The 22,413-nt window shown below is 43.0% G+C and overlaps 1 protein-coding gene across 3 annotated transcripts in view; it reads right to left on the reverse strand.

The window, feature by feature from the left end:
• PRR5 (proline rich 5) overlaps nucleotides 1-21,470 on the reverse strand; it is an 86,261-nt gene extending 64,791 nt beyond the window's left edge. The window contains exons 1-2 of one of the 3 annotated variants that reach the window (XM_056511744.1): nucleotides 21,302-21,459; nucleotides 20,839-20,921 (exon numbers count right to left, since the gene is read on the reverse strand). The gene's annotated coding sequence lies outside the window, so the exon portion shown is untranslated. Of the gene's footprint in view, nucleotides 1-20,838; nucleotides 20,922-21,252 lie in introns of all 3 variants that reach the window. The other 2 variants (XM_056511756.1, XM_056511752.1) reach the window with 2 other exon arrangements.
• Nucleotides 21,471-22,413: the final 943 nt, after the last annotated feature.

Genomic DNA, 22,413 nt, shown 5'->3' on the forward strand with positions numbered 1-22,413 from the left:
ACCCTTCCATTCAAGGTCTGGGCTCTGGCCAAGCCCTGGCCCCTGCTGGGCAGGAAGTGTGCCACCAGATCCAGCAGTTTCTGTGCTAAAAATACAATCAAGTCACTTTGACTTGCTGATTGGGGCCTATAAAAGCTGGACCCAAGTTTTTTGCTTGGAGAACCTGCTCTGACGTTTCTACGCTAGCAGATATTTAAAAAAAAAAATCCTCAATTTTGCCTATAATCAGTGATAATTTGATCAGCCAGGATAATAAACTGACATTATAGTGCTATTCTTTAGCATTTAAGAGGGTCATTTCAGAAGAAAATTCCACTGCCTTTTTTACTTTACTTTGATGATTAAAGCTCAGCTACTCCATCAATGTAAGCATGAAGTATAAATTACATTTTCTTTTTTAATTTGTGAAATACATTTATCTTCCTTTTGTCTAACTTTGTCTAATATTCAGTATATCCTAAACTGTGTATATGTTCAGGAGAAAAAGAGACTGCCTAAAAAAACCCAGCTCATGATGCTGTTGCACAGAAGTTCCAGGAGATTGTAATTAAATATTCCTTTCTCCAGCTGAGCAATCAGTGCATTCTTTGGCAGATAAAGCAAATGAAGAATTCATTTGTCATCAAGTATTGATGCCATCCCTTAAACCAAGCATTTCCCAGAAGCAGAATTTCACAACTGCATAACAGTTTTCTCAGGCACATACTGCTGACCTACCCCTCCACTTCACGCCAGGAATAACAGCAACACAAGGCTCTCCGAAGAATCCCTGTTAATGACCCAAAATTACCTTCAGGCTGTAGCTTTAGAGATCTGACCAGAATGAAAATAAACATGACTCCAGAGGTTTTTGGACCCTAAAGCTGCCACAAAATCCAGACTCACCTCAAACTGCTCTGAGACACAGGGCAGTACAATTTCCAGGTAAATTCTACATGTGAGGCAGAGAAGGAAAAGATGTATTGTGGTTAGTGATGCTGTGTGGGAATTTGTTCAAAACCAAAATGTTACTCCTGGCAGAGATGATAGCTGTCCAGGTGTTATTGAACATACAATGTTATATACATTCAAAAATAAAGAGCAAACCCCACGATCACTCCCCACAAGTGCATTACAAATAATACAATTGTCCTCCCCTTCTAAGTGGCTGTATTATGGAATTAACTTATTTGTGTAGGTGAAATTTATTTCTCATACAACATGAACTGGCTCAGCAAAGGCAGTATCTATTCCTCCTCAGTACTGACAACAAGAGCTGCTGTAAAAGTATTTCAGTGATGCTCCACTCATCATCTACTGCTCAGCCAGCTACAGCCTGAGAAATCAGTCACATAGACTCTAATTCCGGCTTTTACTGTGGATGTCCTCCAATTCAGCCATGAGTGGCCAGAAAATAAGCCTATGTCTTGGTTTGAAGTATAGGTGTCCGCCAAGGGAGGCGGGAGCTTCCTTTGGAATGGAGAATTCCCCCATTAGGGGCCTTTCAGGCAAAGATACGAGGAAAGCAGTAACAGTTCTTTCCTGGTGTGTGCGTGTGGCAAGGCAAACAAACAGAACCGAATCCCGGCCCCAGCCTCTCTCTCCCCTCGGTGCAGTTCCAGCACAGCCAGCAGGGGCGCTGCTGCTCCCGCCGGGCAGCGCGGCTGCGCTGAGGCCGCCCCGCCGGCAGGGGGCGCTGCGGGCGGGCTCGGGCACACACGCTAATGGCGGGCGGGCTGAATGGTGAAGACGGGCTGCAGCAGGAACCTCGGAGCAGCGCCCAGAACGGCACGGTGGGCTCGCCCAGGGCAGCAAGCAAGAGGCAGCACAAACTCCACAGCTGCAGATGGAACCATGGGGGCATCCCAGCAGGATAGGGGGTCCAGATCTTCAGTGTAGCAAAAAAAACAGAGCAGTAGAGTAAAAGAAATGGCGAGGGCCAAGCAGCAGCAGCCCGACTTGGAGCAAGGCAGGGAAGGGCTCCCTGGGAAGGGGAGAGGGCTCGAGATCCCGGGGTTTTTTCCTGAGGCACCCGCAGATGGTGAAAGACCTTTTATAGTGAGGTAGTTGATAATAAGGTCCCAGGTCAGTGGCTGCTCTCATGAGCAGAGGCTCACTCCATGCAGAAGAAGCAGGATCAAGATGGGCTTCGGCAGTGGCAGCAAATTCCCTCCCCAAGCAGTAGTTCCGACCGCCCTCCTCAGAAGATGCAAAAGAGAGCCAGCAGCTGCCCCAGCCCCTTCTTTTTCCTGCCTAATTCTCGTGGTATCTCTGCCCCTCCAGAGAAACCCTCAGATAAATGAAGCTCAGCCAGATGCCCTCCCCCCTGAGCTTGGCCACTTCTTTTATCTCTCCGAAATACCCAGTGGTTATTGTCCCTTAGGAACAAAATGGGACAAAATTCCACGAGAGAAAGAAAGAAAAGAAAGAATCTTAAACCCCAACACCCTATCATTTCAGTGACTGCATACAACAAAAAGTGCAAGTCAAGAATCAAAGCTCTGGCTGCAAATGATGACTGCAATTAAACTCTCATCAGCCTGGCAGGCTGATATGATCAGGGTCTGTTGTGTTAAAAGCCACTGTGGCTCTATTATGGACTTTTCCCTACTGCAAAATTTTAATTTGGGGCTGCAATGACAGGGCAGTGTATCAATGGCTGGGAACTGAGAAGGCCTGGGTCACTACTTATAAAATTTTGCCAGCTCAGCTCAATCAACCACAAGTGTGGGAAGAGTGAAGTGAATATAAATATAAAATCATCAATATAAAAAGCACCATCCATACTCCTGACTATATTTTCCAAGTTACAGGCATGTAGATTTTCCTTTGGGCTAGCTGAGCTGTATTTCAATGGCCTTTTATACTCCTGGCATTCCCCTTCCCTGCTATTTAACTAGTCAGCCTACAACTGGTACCAACAAAAAAACACATGGTTCAGCCTATACTTGGCTTCCCAAGCACCATGGCTCACTCTTCTTTCAAACCTGTGAAAGACTTTTTCTTCTCTTTTTTTTTACCATCGATAAAAAGATGACAGTATGTCTTCTGGGCTTTATTTACATCACTGATTTTTCTCCTTCAAAACAACACTTGAATGGAATTAAAAGTTCATACTATAAATTCAAATTACAACTAAAGGATGAATGGTGAGTTCTGGCTAGAGAAGATAGAAAAGCCCCTGTTGACCTTCCCTGGGGCAACATGGTACCTCAGTCAAACAATTAGATTGTTTTTAAGGCTGACATTTCATAGCAGACTTTTTTTGCTGACAGACTGTTTGTGCTGCATGTATTCTGATTTTGTTTTCTATTGCATTAGTGACACTTCTCTGCTTCTGTATCTCTGAGGGCATAAACTAATGACGATCAAAACCTATGGGAAATAATTCTCCCAAAAATCCTTTGTGCTACTCTTAAAAGAAGCCAAACGAAAAAATTACAGAAAGCTCTTCATTAAAAAGTGCCAAATCTAACTGTGGAGACAAAGAGAAAGCTAGAATGTGCTAAAAACAAAAATGAAAATTTAAGGGGCTGATTACAGAACTAACATGGTCTAAAGGCATCAATATATGCCCCATCTTATCTCAGATTATGACTTTTTCAATATTCAAGGCTCCTACTTAAAAGCTCTCTTCACATTCACAGCTCCAGGAGTTCATATTTACAATCTCCCTCATTCTTCACTTCCTATGGACTGACTCCTAAACATTAAGGACTAATTGATCACAGTAACAATGATGCACAGATCCCTGCCAGCTGCTTACATGGGTGAGAGTGGTGATGTTCCACTTTGCAGAGAGCATCAAGTGAACTGCATTTCACAGCACCCCAAGTTTAATTCATATTCAGCTAAGCGGAAACACCTCACAAGCAAAGCTTCCAAATGCAACTGAACCACTGCCAGCATTTTCACACTGCAAGCAGGCTGTGAAATTAATCCCGGAGGTAGAAAAGTAGCATATTTTTCAAGGGGTGAACTACAATTTAACAAAACAGATAAAAAACCATCATGATGGAAATGTTCCTCAAATTCATAAATGTCTTTAAAGACTGAGATTTTTAAATCTTTCTGCACTGCCTTAGCTCTGCCTTAATGAAAATCAAGAAAAATATTGAACAATTTCAGCAGAAAAAGACTAGAAAATCCTATCCATTATGCATAATTTAAAGTTAAATTCACCTTTGATGTATTAGTGTCTTGGTTTACAGGTCATTTACAAGTCTCACATTAAAATCAACATCCCACAGTGATTTTAATAAAACATTAAAGCTTCAGGTTAACTCAAGGAGAAGAGCTCTTGGATGGGTGGGCGCAGCACAACTAGACACTACAAGTTCCTTCTGAACTCTCCATGAGCTCTTTCAGGACAAAACAGAAAGGTCTCTCCTTTGCTTCCATTAAAGCACTTGAATTCATGAATTTTTGAGGCAGCATTTAAGGGGTTTTACTGCTAGCAGATGCAGTGAGTGTAAATGAGGTCATTTTGAAGAATTTCACTTGAGAACCTGCTGGGTCTCCCTTACTGGTTCAGTCACTTTAGGAATCTCAGACACAAAAACTGTCAATTGTTTTCCCCCTGAAGGAGAAAACTGAACAAATCCGGGTAGGGTTTTTTTTGTGCAGCAGCCTCGAACTACCTCTGCAGCAACACTTCTCTGCCTACCACAAAAAAAAAAAATAAATAAAAAAAAATTCCACTTCATCTTCCTTTGCTTTTATTTTTTATTGGCTTCCTTCCTCATTCCTAAGAGCTGTAGGAGGTAGGAAAAGAAAAAAAGGGAACATGTGAATTTGTCCTCCTGTTTATAAGCAACTGCTGCATGGTGGAGACGTCCTGCCCAGAGTCATCCTCACCTAATGAGCCCAGTGCTCAGCTTGTCTGCTGAGGTGTCGGACCCCATGTGGAAAACATCTTCAGGAATAGAAGCTTCCTATTAAGAATAACAGCAACCCTCTAAGGAGATAAAGACAGTGATGGATCCTGGGCAACTTGGACTTACAGTCAGCTTAGAGAAACAAATCTCACCCTTCTCATCCTAGCCCTGCTCCTGGCACATCCAGCAGCAAGCTTTGGAAGGAGCATGAGGAGATGGGGAGAGAGGCATCTGACAGAAGAACAGAGCCAAGAGTGACTTACAGTGCAGCAGAAATCTACAGTCTGCACGGCAAAAAGAAATTACTAAGTCACAACCCACAAACCCCCTTGACAATTTTATCTGTCGCTTTTCACACTTCTGTAGACTTTGCTGAACATGTTCTAAGGATCACCAAGGTTATCATGAACATCTCTACTCAAACCACCAAGACTTCTGGCACATCACCTTTCAGGAATTCACCTCTCACATGGCTCTATTTTCAGAGCAGAGCTGGGCTTACTTATTTTCATGGTAGGGATCACAGAGCCTGATGATGCCAGCAATGGTATCAGATGGACATATGCAGAGTTTGCAGAGGAGTTTTACAAGAGATGCTCACAAGGCCCCAGTGGCAAACAAAAACTCTGAGTAGATGGCAAGGACTGGGCAAAAGGAACAGAAAACATTGTAATTCTCAGTTTCTGGGGCTACTATGACTACAGAGAAACTTTAAAAAAAGGAAAAAATAAAAAGAGTTCAATCTTTACATAGACAGTACTCTACCATCATGAATCCTGAAAACAGAAGTAACTCTCACTTGCATTTAACAGTATGAGGGAAATAGGAAAAAAAATTAATAATAATATTGAAGTAGGCAGTTCATCCTAAACTCATTAGAGATGGCTTTCAAGTCTGCAGAGAGAAATTTAAGAAATTATGCTGCCACTATCCCTTTTGCCCTTCCTCCTGCCCTACCAAAGCAAGGATGGTCAAAGGGCTGTGTTTTACTGTTGCTGTGTAAATCCTGCGTGGTATCAGCTCTGCTGCCAAGGAAGGTGAAGCTTCACTGAAGGTGCCAGATGAAATAGTATGATACTTTCTGCTCCAGCAGCCTTGCAGATTTTGAAGAAAGACAGGAAATAGCTGGGGACAGCAACTTCTTATATTTCCTCTGACATTTCTACTACATTCTGAGACTCAGATTCTGACTCTGCATGAGATGGCAGCTGCTTAGTCAAAAGCTTCCCCAGGAAACCCAGAAATATGAGAACACAGCCTGCATCTGCTGCCATTCTCAGAGCTCACTACTGCCTGAACCCCTTGAGAATAACAGGAGAAAAGAATGTAAAAGAAGCTTTTGCCTCCTCTCCAGTGAGGATGATTATGCCTAGACATCAGAGAACAAACTACTGTGGGAGGAGACAGAGAAAGTCTCTCATCTCTTAGTTCACAAAGTCTTGGATGGTATGAATATAGGGCTTGGAGTTATACAGAGGTTGGCAAATTCACAGCTCCATTGATTCTCCCTAACTGAAACCAGCCAGAGGCTGGATAAACTGTGCACCAAAGTTAGGACTTGGTATGCTGGAGGCAGTACGTAGGGAATGGTTTTGTGGGAAATAAACTAACAAAAAAAAAGAAGAGTTGAATAGAAGTAGCAGCATTACAGGGCTATCACAAAAAGCACTTGTATTCAACTCAGTTATCTTTCTGTGCTCCCACCATCACTAATTGATAGTCCTCCACTGCAAATATATGTGATGCAAAGACTGCCATCCCATCATGACCTCTCTGAACAGTTATGAGACACCTTGAGCCCCTAAACCATATTCAGACTTTTGTAATTACTCAGTTGCAGAGCTATTCACAGGGATTAACAACTGCCTGAATGGTCCTTCAGGTTCAAGAAGAGACACTTGCCAGTGACTCATTTCTGGAAAGTCTTTATCATCACTAATAGACCAGGAGAGGGATATCCAAAATTATGTTGTGCTGGATTTTTCTTTTTTTAAGAAGAATTTTTCTATGGTTGCCAGCAGTACTGGATTGGGACCCAGGGTATCATAAGATCACATCAAAGAGCCTGTGGCTCTGGGAGAGACGTAAATCCCACATTCCTTGCCCTGGATGAATCCCTCAAATACCTCAAGTGCCCAGTTGATATTTCAATAAAACAAAAGCACATTCTACGTTTGGAATTTTTGTTTAGTTTTTTGTCTGTTACCCTGCAGTTCATGCTCGCCTGTTTTCCACAACACTTGAAGCAAAGAGCATTTTCTTCACAATTAAAAGGAGAGCATCTTCCACATATCCTGGGAGCCTTGGGACTGTCAAACTGTGCAGCCCTGGGTAGCAAACAGACCTGAGCTAATGAAGCATTTAAACACATCCTTAACTAATTTTAAGTACAGTAGTAGTACCACTGTAACTCCAACTGGCCATTCCCCTTTGTTTCTAGATATCGTATCAACGTTCCAAAACTGACTGTGCTGCAGACACAGGATTTGGTCCAGAAAAAGCACATGCACTGAAATGTTTGGCTCCCAAATTGTGTAAGTCTCTGAAGAGAAGTGCGAATTGAGAGAGAGAGGATTCTTAAGGTGTTCAAGCAGCTAGAGGATTTGCTTCAGGATAGATTTTGTGACCAGGCTATTTAGTAGCATTAGTCTTCAGCTATTTGTATTCACCATACAAGTCATTTGGCTGCCTGCACTGAGTGGAGAGACAGCAACCTGTCAATGGCAGAGCAGCTGCACCACTCCAAGCAGACAGATGGTGAGGATGCAGCTCAATTCTTTCCTCCCTTTATTTCCCTCCTATCATTTTATCCAACCCTCCTCTCTTCCCCAATTCTTTCAGCAGGGGGAAGGAGATCTACTTGGACCTCAGTGTCCTTAAATAGCAAATTATGTTTTCAATCAAATTACTTCCCGAGTCTCTGTAGTAGCAATCTGTCCTCACCCCAGACAGAATGCAACTGCTGTTGCACAGCTGGTCTGGCACCAGCAGTGCTGGCAGATGAATGGCAGGCAGGTGTAATGTCACTTTGGCTCACAAGCTGCAAAGAAATCAAGGAAGAGATCCCTGCCTGTTGCAGAGGAGAATGTGATTTGGAAGCTGTTCCTGCAGCATGGCTGGTGGTTTAATCAAGGAAAAGCTTAATGGACAAGTCCACTAATTCTTGGATCATGCCCAGCTGGCACTGGGCATTTATTGGAGGACTGAAGGAGGCTCTCAGATCCTCACTGGCATCCAGCTGCCATGGTTGTGGGCACACAAATACGAATGCCCCAGGATCATCTTGAGGGCAAGACTCAAGATGAATTAAAGATAAACAACCTAACCATAAAAAGAAGGTAATAAAAGGAACCCAAATTCATCAATATAAAGAACAACTTAAGACTTCTTCCCCATTCTCTTCACTTGATAAAGCAACAAGTTAACTTGGACCACCCAACAGCTTTCCAGCTTGGCTGAAGCTCTACACAACTTCAAGCTTTTTAAAGTAAAACCCTTTACAGTCTGGGTGCTGTTGTCTTTTGCCTCTCCATTTTCATTTGCCAGGTTGGCCTCAGGGACTTTCAGGGTCATGTTGTGATTCCTGACAAAATTTCCAAGACCACTGAAATTTTCACACGTGGATGGATGAATGAGTTTGTTTCCAGCAAAGGAAGAGTTACGACCTCCTGAGAGAACACACGCTTGCTGTTACTAACATGGAACTCTGTGAGCTTTGTGAGCCTGTACAAAAGCACATGGACAAAAAAAATACTCAGCCTCAAGCATCAGCCTCTCACCAGGCAAAATGGAGGAAAAGAGCTGATAGAAAAACATTACCATTTGGAGAGGAATGTAAAGGTGAACATTTCGCAGACTAATACATTATCCAAGCTCACAAGAGCCCTCCAGCTCTTCCAGAACAGTTCAATGGATTTATCTAAACTAGTCTCTAAACTTGTGCTTGGACACTTTCACCCTGAGCAAACAGATCCCTTAGTGGGTGCAAGCAGGAGGGTTAAAGCAGTCACCAGCACAGGGATGCCTCCTGCCTAGCCAGAAGAGGAGCAGCCACAGCAGAACTAAAACACCACCCTCACTGAAACATCTCCTATCCACAGGTTAATCTGAGCTTTTTGATGCTAAGCAGACACATGCAAGACTAACTGCTGGCAAAGGGGCACTACCAAACAGCCAAAGCAAGAGGGCCTCTCCATATTTGAACTGGAAGCAGTAGTTTGCAAAGTTGATGGCAGTGCAGCACCTCTGAGCCATCCATCAAAAGCTCAATGCAATTTTCTGATGTGGCAAGAAGAACCCAAACCTATGAGCTTTTTAAACACTAGCTCCACTGCCCTGTTGCAAGCAGGTGACAACCCTGTGTGAGTAGCAGAAGTCATTTAAAACCTGAACAAAACTGCTTCTTCAACAAAAAATTATACAGTTGAAGAGTTTTCAAGCTTCCATAAAAACAGATGAAACACTAGAGATCTGATATGACAAGTAACTGAAGAACAACACAATTCAGACTTTAGATCCAGTGGCACAACCCAACCAGATGATTTTGTTACATATGAAACCAAAACATGGAAAATCTTACAAAATTACAATAGCAAAAATTATGTGGTAACTGAAGAGAAGAATCTGGGTATCAAGGCATACTGGGGAGCTTGTTGAATCTGTGATGGTGGACAATACCAACCAGTAAGAGCTCTAACCTTCACAAAACGCTATTGCCCAACCTCTGTTGAATTAGAGAGCACTGTTTCTCCACTCCTGCCCAGCAGGTCAGAGAACAATGCTTGAGAAGCTGCCAAAAGTCCAGGCAAAGCAAACTAAGAGGGGAAAACCCCCCCAAAAACTAACCCCGAACCTAAAAGATGCTCAAAAGCCTGCACAAACCCGAGCACCATTTCTTAGACTTTTAATTCAGGGAAAACTCTCTCTGACATCCAAGAGCGATCACGCCTCAGTAAAAATTAACTGCAAGTCAGGCAATTTTCCCCCCTGACTTTACTGAGCAAGCTTCTAAGCATTTACCAATAGCATAAAAGCAGTTATATCGAAGATTTAGAATTCTTATTTCTTGGGGGTTTTTTGCATTATTCTCAAACCGTGGAACCTCAGTCACAGACTCATAGACCAAAAATCCAACAGAGGCAGATGCTGTGAAAGGCAGAATAAAAAAAATATAATTAAGCATTAAGCAAAAAGAGAAGCACATGTTCTCTCAGGATATATTCTAGGCACAATCCTTTATGGGTAACTAAAGAACAGTGAAATCATTTCCACAAAATCTCACAGCAGGAAGCCAGATGACTCAAAAACAAACCTCAAAACTCCTATATCCCTTCATTTTCAAACAGTGAGGGAGAAAAAGGCATTGCAAGATGTCACAAAAGGCTGGTGGACTCCATTTATGCCATGCTGAGTCAGCATCTCTCTAAATACCAAAGACGTCACTGAGATGATAAGGCAGCAGTTCCCAAGGAAAGATGGGCCAGATATTTGTGCTACATTCTCCACACAGGGTCAGTGCAGCTTTTTTAATTCCTCAGCAGCACTTTATTTAAAGGTAATTAAAAAATTATTTCCCTGCCTCAAAACTAATTCTGAAGCCTCAGAAGAAGCTGAAAGACTACTATGAATATTGTATGGCTGCTATTAAATCCTGGGCTTTCCTTCAATGTGTTTACTCTACACACATACCAGAAATACCCTTATTTTGCAGAAATATTGATAGGATGATGTTTGGTAGCTCTCACCTGCTAATTAAAGAGCAGGAGAAGAGAGACAGCCTTTCTATAAGGTTACATTTCTGCCATGACAGTGATACTCAAGGAAATAAAAAAAAAAAAAACTAAAAAAAAAACCAAAAGGAGCCTCAAAAGTGAAAGACAAAATCAAAGCAAAGGAACCATTCCCTCCCTTCCAGCCCTCCAAGTCCATTTTCTGCAGGGATGGAGCAGTCTGTAGGCAGGCCTTCAAGGGCTGATTTAATATGCTGCCTATCTAAGGTGGCATTGACCAGACATCTTCAAATTTTGGTAAAGAAAAAAATGCAAAAGCCCCTCTTGCCCTGTCTGTCCTACTACAGTTACAGAAACAGGTTGAGCTGGATCTGGCACGATATTAAAAAAAAAATCCAACAGAATTAAAGAAGGGTGTAAGTGCACTTTATTTCCCTACATAGTCATCTTCAAGCCTTGAAAACTTGCGTCAATACCTCTTATATGTATTTGCTTCTAATCTTTACTAAATTTGATTTCCACTTTGGGACAAAGCTGAGAAAAAGGAGGCAGATAAAGGCTGGCAGAGAATGTGAAATCACCTGCAAAATGAGAGGTTAACACAGAGGCCTTGGTGCTCATGGAACCCATACAAAGAAAAGTAACAGGGGAGATGCTGCCAGGGAGCCATGAAAACACAGCTAACAGCATACTACAGGAGGCAGTAGGCAAATACACTGGAGGGAGTCAAGGATTTTTGATTCAGTAAAAAGCTCTGCTTGTTTCTGTTTGAGCACAAATATTCTCTGTGTAACCAGAGGAACTCCAGGCTTGGTATTCCCATAAGAGGACGGCTCTTCCCCCAAGACGGCATTAGCCAGACTGCACAAAGGCATTTTGGTGGCTGAACCAGAAATAACTGAAACAAAGGCCAGATTTCTGTTCTCCACTAGAGGTGGTGGGTTGAATTGGTGAGTTTTTAAACTGCTTTAGCTTCATGGTGACTTCAGAAGACCCAGGTTTTCTTGGGAATCCTTTCTGTCCTTGTTTCCTGCTGCCATTGTCCCCTACTGCCTGACCTTGCTGGGACAAGGTACAAGGTCACAGTAAGATGCATCCAGCTGTGCTGTGCCAGTATCCATCTTTCACTGAGGTACCAGAGAGCAGCAATGCACTTCACTTAGGTGAGGTACAGCAAGACTGGCCAATTTGCACCCTTCCCTAAGTTATCCCATTCATAAAGGATGTAGTAAATATTTCCCTTTATTTCTTCAGGCTTGCAATATTTTCTCTTATATTTAGTAGAAAGTAAAAGCCTCCAACATGACCCAGTACCTTAATTCACATGATTTTTTTTTTAGGCTGTTGCACAGTTCCATTCATTAAAATGGGCAACAGAAAAACATAACCCCCGAGAGTAATAGGTTTACTGTAGTAATTTACAGTTCTTACATGGAAGAAACTGAAACATAATCAGAGAGAGTGGGGAAGAAGGAGGGATGGGAAGCAGGACAGTGCCAGGACACAGTTGTCAGTGCTGCAGGATTCAGCTACAGCATAGGATAGCACTGTTGGCATGGAAAAACTTCAAGGAAGAGGGCACATGATGCTGCTGCACCTGAAAACTCAGTACTGAATAACTGACACCTTTGGCTATTCTAAATGCAAAGGCATCACTCAAATTCTACACTCACTGATTTCTTACCCATGTGCTCCTTCAGAATTCACCCAAATCTGGAAGAGGACCCCAGTCCATCACACCCCCTCAGCAGCTACAAAGCAAGACATGAACACTGAGATCTGTTCGCATCAGGGCTGGAGTCACTATTCCCACACATCTCCTGTCACCACCCAAAGAGCCACAGTCCATTTAACTTCCTCACAGTAAGCCAAAACCATAATAAATTAAGAACAAAACAATATTGGTCTCACATGCTAAAGATTTCTGCTCCCAAGGTAGGAAGGGCTTTGCTGTAGTCAGCAAAATAAAGTCTTTTTAAAGTATCATCAAAGCAAGTCTCTCTCTCTCTTAGACAGCATCAAATGTTCCCTATGACTTTGCAAATCCTGACCAAGGGTACCGTCTTGCAGCACTTTATTCCAGCACAGCACATTGTGCTGCTCAGTGGTATGAACTGTCTTCAAATTCCACTAAATCCACTATTTTTTTCCTGTTCTTTATCAGCTTAATAAATCTGTTCCACTGCTGTCTCATTCATAGAGGCAGGCAGGAGATTGTGCATCATAGCAGATGCAGGAGTTAAAAACAACAAAACACCAATAAGAGGGAACCAAAGCAAAGGCTTTTATTTGCTGATATCTGGGATCTTTGAACGCATGCACAGAGCTCTGCAGCCAGCCAAAGCAGTAACAATGACTACCAAAGCTCCCTCACGTCCCTCCAGGAGGTCTCCTAATCACTGCAGCCATCCCAAACCACAACCTGCCTCCAGACCATATGGGATCCTGTAAGGAGCTGGGGTATACCCAAAGATCAGATCACCGGCCCAAGTTATGTATATATTGTTCAGTAGGGCTTGTGGAGAGAAAGCCATTCTGAGCTCTTCAAGGCTCTGTCAGATATATCTAACCAGGTTTTGCAAAACTCAGGTGGATCAAACAGGAATCCCAAGCTATTCCACAGCAGCATTCTACACATTCCCTGTAAGAGCATGAAGCAAGGAGTATCCAAGGATATGTCCCAGAGTTTAAAGATGCATCCAAACTTCCCAGCAGCTGATGGCCACTGCAGAGAGGCCATCCAGGGTCTGGCTGGACACACATTCTCCTAGCTGAAAAGGATGGCAAGCCTCATACACATTTTTCACCAGCTGTGTCAGTACAAGAAATATATCATCTAGATGCATAATGTGTGCTTCTGGGAGTCATATTCCATTCAGTTCCCCAAACAAGGTTACACCAGGCTCTAGGGAGGACACACGGTACACCCAGCAGAGCAGTGGCTGCTGGTTTAAGAGTAGTGGCTCAGCTATCATGCTCAATCTGTAAACACCATGTGTCCGTATGTTTTTCCATGTACATCTGCATGGAAAACTAAAGAAAAAACAAGGAATGCTTAAGAAATGCTTAGGGAAGAGCCTAGCTCATCCCCTAACATCCACAAGCTCCATGACTCTGAGCCCCTCCTGCCCACAAAATCACACTCCAGCCTCAAGTCTTCAAAGAGTTCAGAGTGCTCCACACACAGGAGATCTGTGTTCAGCAATGCAATGATTTTCAATTTCAGTGCTTTTATCACTCTTCGTGCCATAACAGACTTTAGGACAAGAAATGAACCTTTCTAGTTTAACCATCTGTGAGGGGAGCAGGATACCCTTCTACACAGGATTACACGATATTAGGGTATTTTCATTTTTTAAGTGTTTTTCTCCTGTTGTTTAAAACTGTGAATGAAGAAGCTGTTGAAAGGCAAGCAGACAAGGAGGCTAATAGGAGGGACACTCAACTTCCAAGCACCTATCAACCCACTTGCTTGAGTGACAGGAAAAACAGGAGGAAGAGAGGAAAGAGCATCACATTTTTGCCTATGCATGCAGATGATAGGTAGTCTTTATAAACTTAAATTCTTGCATCTTCCAACAAGCACAAGAATTTTTTCAGCAACAATGGTGCTCCGTTTTAACTATTATTTCCCTAAATTGGAGATTTACTTTCTAAATGTTGCTGAAGTGGCAACTGAGTGTCTGTAGAGGTCTGAGTACAAGGCAGTTAGGAGGAATCTCCCTCATTTAGCCATAAAATGAAAATGTTGATGTGCAAGGCAGGGAATGCACTTTGCTTTGTGTTTATATTCAGCCTAGCATAGGGTGGTCTTAGTGCCTCAACCCAGGGATTTAAAGGCACCAAAAAAAAATCACCAATAAACAACAGATACTAAGGCAGATAAATGAGGAACTGGAACTATTTGTTAAATAAACATGACAAAGCTTATTAGAATTAGCATCTGTGGGACGTTCCATATGCTACAAAATAATTAGCAAGGCCAGGATTAAAGTGTGAATTATCAAGAAACCTTCATGAGAATTCAGGGAAGACCTCAATGTCTTCAGAGGGAAGTAATAGCTCTGCAATTCAGTTACATCTCTCATTAAGCATTGTTAAAAACTCCATGAACGGGAAATGAAGTTAATTGAATTTAAATCAGCTATTCTTTTGCATACTCTTCTCCCAGCAAAAAAATTTAAAAGAAATGATGCCAGGAGTGTATTACCAATGCCAAAAACAGCAAAAGAAAGAATTTACTGTGCATAAGTATAATAAGCTAAGCTAAATCTTGTGTCTTATTCATGTCTGGGATAATTCTTCAAATCAAATATTCAGGTAAACTGGGAAATGGTGACTGAAACACAGTATACATAGTACATGGGAAAAAATTTACCTTTTAACCTGGATTAATATTTGCTGTCCATGTAACTGCAGATAATTCTGGTAGTCATACAAACACACACTTAAGCCTGAGTATCTCCAGGAATACCTTAATAATGATAAATGAACAGAAGTCATGCAGAATAAAATAGAAAATCAGCTCACACTGAAATTATACATGACAGAATTAATTTGGGAAGCATGCTGTAATGCCAAATTTGATTCATGGAAGCAAACTTCACTAATTCGGGCCAACCTCTGGCTTCTTATCTGAACTTTCCAAGCTGTTTCTCAGTTACACAAAACTGGCTTGGATATTTTATAAGAATAAAGTCTCTCTCAAATTTTCCAATATTTTCTGTCATCAAGGATGCCAGAATTACTGCAAGAATGTATTCTTCCTGGCACTGTGAACTGGACTTATTCAGACTTCACTGATAGGTGTCCTGGTTTGAAGGCCAGGTATCTGCCAAGAAAGGTGAACTACACTACAGGATAATTTATACCAGGAACTTTAGGAGTAGTGGTTTTGTTGTGCCAGTCCAAACAATCTGTTACATCTGATAACCCACTGACAGCAGCCTTTGCCTAGCCTTCCACAGCAAATATGAAAATAAATTTTAAAAAACTCAAAACACCACAAAACTCAGCAAAACAAACAAGTGAAACCATGCCAGCAAAGTCTGTTAACCATCAGTGCAGCAGTCAGGGGTGCACCAACACTCTGCCCTGAAGTTCTTAGAGCCCATATTTTAAAAACTAATTGTTTCTATACACCCAAGTCATACCTATGCAGACAATAGTGGGCATTCCTTTTAAAGAGAAATTAGGAGGCGAAATTTATTTACCTGATAATCACCAAATCCAATCAGTTTTCTGGTATTTCTCTAGATCAGGTTATAGAAGTTTAAAAAAGGAAAAGAAGTGACCCTCCACTCTTCCTGGAGGGAGCCTTAACAGAGTGTTTTACAGAAAGAAAAGTTAATACAATGTTGAAAGGAAAACCAGCAGTATTAGCTTTCAGAGTGGTGGATGAGCACATTCAACACAGCGTCTGGAAGTTGCTTAACTTCTCTCAGCTTTCTGATTTCCTCTGCAACCAAGACAGCAAAATCTCAGAATTTCTTTTCTTCTAAATCTTCACTACAAATGGATGATGCAGGAGGTGAAAACCTTATTCCAAGTCACCAGATGAGGAACTCCTGTGACTCAAGTTACACTTAAAGAAGCTCATCCTCAAACCAGCATTGTAAATGCTTGTCCACATATTACCTGCCTGCCCTTCAATAAACCATTCCTGCTGAAGACAAATAAACTGTCTCCAATTTTTAAAGCAGCCGCTATGAATTAGAATAAACATACTCCTCTCTATCTAGCAACAACATAACATCTTGGAGCCCTTATAACTCCACCAGTTCTGCAGGAAGAGCATTTATATGAACTTAGTTTATTGCAGGATACAAGAAATTTAGTGGAGGAAAGATTGCCTGTTACAACATCAAATCACCCAAGAGACACAGGTTATCATAAATTGTACTTCTCAGTGGTCTGATCAGACTGAAACAGAACAGTATCACAACTGTGCAGTAACACCATAAAGCCCAGAGCTGTACAACCCTCTGAAATGGCTCTTCATACTTTAGCAACAAGTTGTGCCTATCACTGGGCTCAGCAAAGGAAGAGGCAACTGCTGTCCAAGACTAGTCATTAGGGAGTTTTTGCCAGTAATGGCTGAAACTTAAATGGCTGTTGCTTTTCAGCTTTTCTTTAAGAGAAGAATTCAGTATGGGTCCAAGAACACAAATTAACGAAGTCAATGCAAACCCAGTAATATTTCTAGCCCAGCCTGCTGTGCTCACCACTTCTATCACTTGCCTCCTCCCATATTCCCTCACTACATGATCAGAACAGAATTCAAGATGCTCCAGTGTTTGTTTTACAGAATAACAGCAGACGTGCCAGCTGCCAGCAAATGCTCGTGTATTTCCTGGATCAGAGGCTAAAGATGGAATGAGACCTCTTAATTCATCCATACAAATCCAAGCTACCAGGGAATGACTGCCCTTCTAGCAGACTACAGAGAGGGGCTTAGCAGCCGACTTCCAACAGTGGACCTGGCAGACTAAAGAGCTTTGTTTCCAAAACCTCCACCCTAATCCCCAGGCACAGGTCAGCCAGGGAAGATGCAACTCCAAATGACCAGCCTTGCAGAACATTTTTCCCAGTTCTATGTGAGTGCTACACAATACCAAATGTTACCACCATGTTTCATGGAAGATTATTTAGCATCATTGCAAGCAGCTTTTCTTGATGTTCAAGTTACTTTCTCTTTTGCAGATCATTATGTCTAATTGCAAAGGCTGAGAGATTATGTTTCTTGAGTAATCATACCTGAAATCAATGGAGTCTTTACTTCTCAGATAATCTATATAAAGTATTTTTAATCACTCCTCAGAAATAAGTCACTTTGCTCTCCTAATCAGCTCCTTCCATTCCCTCAGAAACCTTCCAAGGGCAAGTATTTACAGTTATGCCAGGGAGCCAAAAGCATCCACACTGCATATGTAAAGCCTTCTATTCATAACTCGGATATCATGGACCACTGTGCTGTCAGTACTACTGCTGCACTGCAGCAGCCACAGCCAAACAGATTTGTTCCAGCCCTGTGACTGCAGGTGCTCTTTCACACCCAATACACACATTCACCTATCAATCATTTTCTTCTCTTTCCAACCCTCAGTCTCCTAACATTGTTCTGCATCATTGGTCTGTCTGCACAGGGACAGTTTATTGCCAATAACTGCAGGCACCTAAGTTTGACACATGAAAAGGTAAAACCCACCGATCTCTTCTGATGCCTTTCATGGTCCCTTTCACATTCCTTCCCAGTTGCCATCATCCTGGCTTCTACATCTCAATACTCCTGAGCAGAAACATGTCTTACTCTTGTACAGGAAATGCATCTCCACATTCCCAGAAAGAGCTGCTACTTTGCTTGCAAAAGCAATATAAAGGTACCTCTGTGGTGATACCCAGTATCTTTGGGATCACAACTGCGCCCCAATCCACTCATCAGCCTCCCAAGCAGACTGAATTTAAGCCTTAGCAACACAAAGTATATTGCAGCTATCTGATGGGCAGAAAGGTATTTGGACTTGCAGTTTCTGTGAGTTTTCAAGCAGTTGTGGGATAATGTGACAGAAAGTAAACATCTTTCAAGTGAAAATATCTCAGAATAATAAAATTGACATCCCATTTGTTTTCAGAACCAGTCTTTGTTCCAGATCCATAATCATTAAAAGGAACAATCTTCAACTCAATAGTCTGAGCAGAGGAATGCCCAGCACCACTGTGGTGTTTTCAGTTAGCTGTCAGGTTTCATTTTGCATTCTGCACTGGTCCTACAGCTTGGTCTGCCTGGAAATTTTAAATGCAAATGTATTTCCAGGATGGCATAAGAAAACAATATCAGAATTTTACCTCAATGAGAGCTCCTCACTCGGTTCCAGTCAATTCCCTTTTCCTCATTCCCACATACAGAGATTTGCTGCTACTAAAAAAACACAAAGGCTTAAACAAAAAAATCCTACTATTTTTTCCTGTTGAAAGACTTTGCCTCACTCTTCTGTTTAAACAAACCTAAACCACAGCTTAAATAATGCTTTAAAATTGCCTATAACTCCAACATGAGACACAGAAAAGGCAAGGAGTTTCTTTAATAGCAGGGAATAACAGCACTTAATTAAAATCATTCCCATACATTATTTTCCATCTTCTAAGAGCTAAATATGCACTAGCTAATTAATCACTCTTTTAGCGACACATCAAACTCATTGGTCTTACCCTATGAAACACGTGGGAGAGCAAACACCTCCAAGAGAATGTGCTGCTGGACAAGCATTTGTCATTTTTTCTCTTCTTTGTGCTCAGTGTCAATGAGTCCTGGGCCACAGACACAGGCAGATAATCACCAGGTCTCATAATTCAACAGTTCCTTGAGCGGCTGTGACAGGGCTATTGGAGAGGCAAATTTTTCACTGACAGTTTTTATGAAGGCATTTATTGAGCAGTGACACTGAAGGACTTCAAACAGTGTTAAATTATCAGAACCAGTTCTAATAGTTCTCCCCTGGTGCAAAGATGTTGTCGCCCACGTGTGAGACCAGCCACTCATGTAAATGGAGGCACAACCTCAACACAGCTCAGCAGTTTGTGCTGAGCTACATGGAAACAGAACACATTCTAGAAATTACACGGTACAGCAAAACAAGCCCAAATTTTCACTTTAAAGAACAGCTTTTCCATTTGCATTTGTGATTTATTACCAAACACATTCACAAAAGTGATATTTTAAAGGAAAATAAAGAAGTAGGCCAGCTCAGCAAGCATGAATGATCTGAGACTCCAGCTCTGGATCAATCTATCTTGCTGCAGTTAATATCCATATTTAACTCTCCTGTTGAAAGAGGAAATACTATTTTTAGCCATTACCTATTACTTTTGTTCAGCGATTAAGTGCCACATATGGTTCTATTACTGTATTTACAGAGCTATTCATCAATCTTGACTGCTTCTATATTACAAAAAAAAAAAAAAAAAAGAAAATTTGAAGTAATTTTACTGGTGTGCCTTATTGTGGCTAGATTTTACAACTGCAATTCTATCTGTTGTAAAAATTCAATGGAAGTGCCTCCGAATGGAAGTGGTAGGAGTTATGACTGCAACCAAAGGATCAGATTTTTTTAAGTGCTCAGGGTATGATTTTCTTACGTGTTGACGACTGAGAACTTGGCTTGCAACAGACACATTTCCCTCACTGTCTCCCAAAGCACTCTGGATATAAAAGTCTGAATACTGAAAAGAAAGACCTGAAAATCTACCAAATACAAGCCAGGAGTGTTCAAAATCTGGCTCTGCCTTGGGTGATGAGTAAGTACTTCTGGAAATTCCTCTTACACTCTGTCTGCTCTGCAATGTCTTTTTTACTGAGTTCCACTGGGACTGTGTCTTAATTCCATACTCCTTCCAGAGTTTTCCCCTAATTAGATTGTTAATAAGAAACAGCGAGATAAAACACTAAGTCGCTCAATCAACTATGTAAATTATAGATATAAAATCCATGTCAATACATGTTTCATAATAAGCCACTTATCACGAGTCTATCACAGTGGAACAAGATTTATACACTGTATTCACCTGACTCCTACAACGAAGTTTTAGCTCTGCTTTGGCTACAGCAGAAGTTACAGACAATGAACAGCTTTGCCAGGCAGTACCACAGCCCTACATTCAATTACACGCTAGTCGACAAGTGGGTGCATCATTCTACAGCTGGCCTACAGCGAACTATTCCTTTAATTAAAGTTGTAAGAAAGCTGCCTAATCATCACCTAATAATCATCTTTTCCTAAAAGCTAACAGGTGCAAGAGACAGAAGAAATGATAAGAATTTGTTTTAAATGAAGCATCAAAATTTAGTTTTAGACCTATCTTCTATTATTCATCAAACTGTTAGAAAACACAAAACCTGATTGTTTCCTGCAATTTACTATGACTTGCTTACAAGTATGCTAGCTGGAAATGATAAGCATTAGGAAAGCTAAACAATTTCCTTTAACCTTTTTTAAGGCTGTTCTCTCTTGTTGCTTCTGCAATATCAAAAAACAGGCACACATCCAGTCTAATACATTCCTGAAGAACACGAAGACATCCGACGTTTACCAACGATCACTTACAGCTGCCAAAACCAACAGCGACCGCGCAAACACACACAAACTGAAAGGGACAAGCCCATCTCCTGCAGGAGCCATCGGAGACTGTGCACTTCAGGGTGGAAACATGCAAAATCATTCTACAAAAAAAATTTTACTCATGCACGGAGCTCTTACTTGCGTGAATAAATCTTACAGCAGCCAGACCACAGGAATCACATTCACAGCCAACTCCAGTTACCTGAGATCGCTATTCCAGACTGGAAGAGAAGGAGAGCAGTGTCTGCACAAACACTGAATATTCACGCACGGAGTAAAACCTGAGAGCTCCAGCTCCAGCATTCCCAGGGAGCTTCCGAAAGACTGCCAGGGCTGTGTCTCACCGCAGCTCACAGCCATAAACAAAGCCAGGAGCCCCCCGCGCCCGCTGCTCTCACCGACAGCCCCCGACCTTCCGCCGCCTGGCCCGGGGGTGCTCGGAGCCGCTCCCCGAGCCCCCGGCACCGCAACCACGTCCGCCGAGGCGGGGGCCGAGTACAGACCTGCTCCCCCTTCGCCCAGCTTTCCCGGGCGAGCCCCGGGTTGACAGACCTGGCGGCGGCATCACTCTCTTCCCCCGGACCGCACGATCCCCACTCACCGCGCCCGACCCCGGACGGTGCCTCCGAGAGAAGAGCTGGAAGCGAGGCCCGGCCCGGGAGCGTCGCGGGTGCAAAGCGACCACGACGGCTCCCCGAGCTCCACCCGGGGCAGCGGCAGCCGCACAATGCGCGGCCGCGGCAGCCACGCCGGCGGGGCGGGGACGGGCGGGCCGGGGGCGGCCCGCGCCGCCGGGAGGGGCGGCAGGGAGGAACCTGGCTGCGAGCCGGGCCTCAGGGCCGCTGCAGCGCCCGACCCCGGCCCCCCAGCCCCGCCGGTCCTGCGCCGCGGCCGGCCAGGCACCGCCGGGCTTGTGGGGCAGCCCGCGGTTTGTCCTGCGGAACAAGCCTGGCCAATGGGCCCTTTCCCTGCCCCAGCCACAGAGAAGCAGGGGAGCAGCGGCCAGGCAGTGACACAGGCGCTTCGTGCCTACGAGAAAGGTGCAGGTGTAGGCAGCAGCGCGTTCACGCGTGTCAAGGAGAAATGATGCTGCTCCAGGTGCTCCAGTGCTGGAGGAGCCGGAAGGCCCCTGGGAAGCATCACACCTCCTTCCACTGGCGCACAGACCCGGGTGTGCTGCGGGGACTGCCGGAGTGTGCTTCATGGCCCCAAAACTGGTGGGGTCGCCAGGGCTGGAAGGGGTAGTTTTGATCTGAATTCTGGGATTTTAGGTACATATTGCAGGGCTTTAAACCAAAGGAAGATTTATAAAATCATTTCCACCTTGACTTTCGGCCACATCAAATCATTGCTTGGTTGGGATATCTTGCAGGCACTGGTCTCATACCTGCTTCAGCTGTCCTGCTTGAGGGAATGACAGTGCCAAGAAGCAAGTTCAAGTGACAGCTGTGTTTGCATGTTAATACCACTGTATCACGTCACAGTACCATAGGTTTCAACCTACATAGTCTTAGGGACTGGTCGTGCTTCACAGTCTTCCAGTAGAAGCTGGACATCATCACTTACTGCAACAATTTCATCCAGTTTGCATTCCAACTAGAATGACTTCAAATGGTGACGATAGATGAAGGAATCTAATAGAAGTAAGGATCATATTAAGGAGTCCTCCTTGACAATGTTCAGGGCAAATTATTACACTTTAAAAAGAACTGT

The sequence above is a fragment of the Oenanthe melanoleuca genome, chromosome 1A (genome assembly GCF_029582105.1).
Source record: "Oenanthe melanoleuca isolate GR-GAL-2019-014 chromosome 1A, OMel1.0, whole genome shotgun sequence".
Taxonomy (NCBI): domain Eukaryota; kingdom Metazoa; phylum Chordata; class Aves; order Passeriformes; family Muscicapidae; genus Oenanthe; species Oenanthe melanoleuca.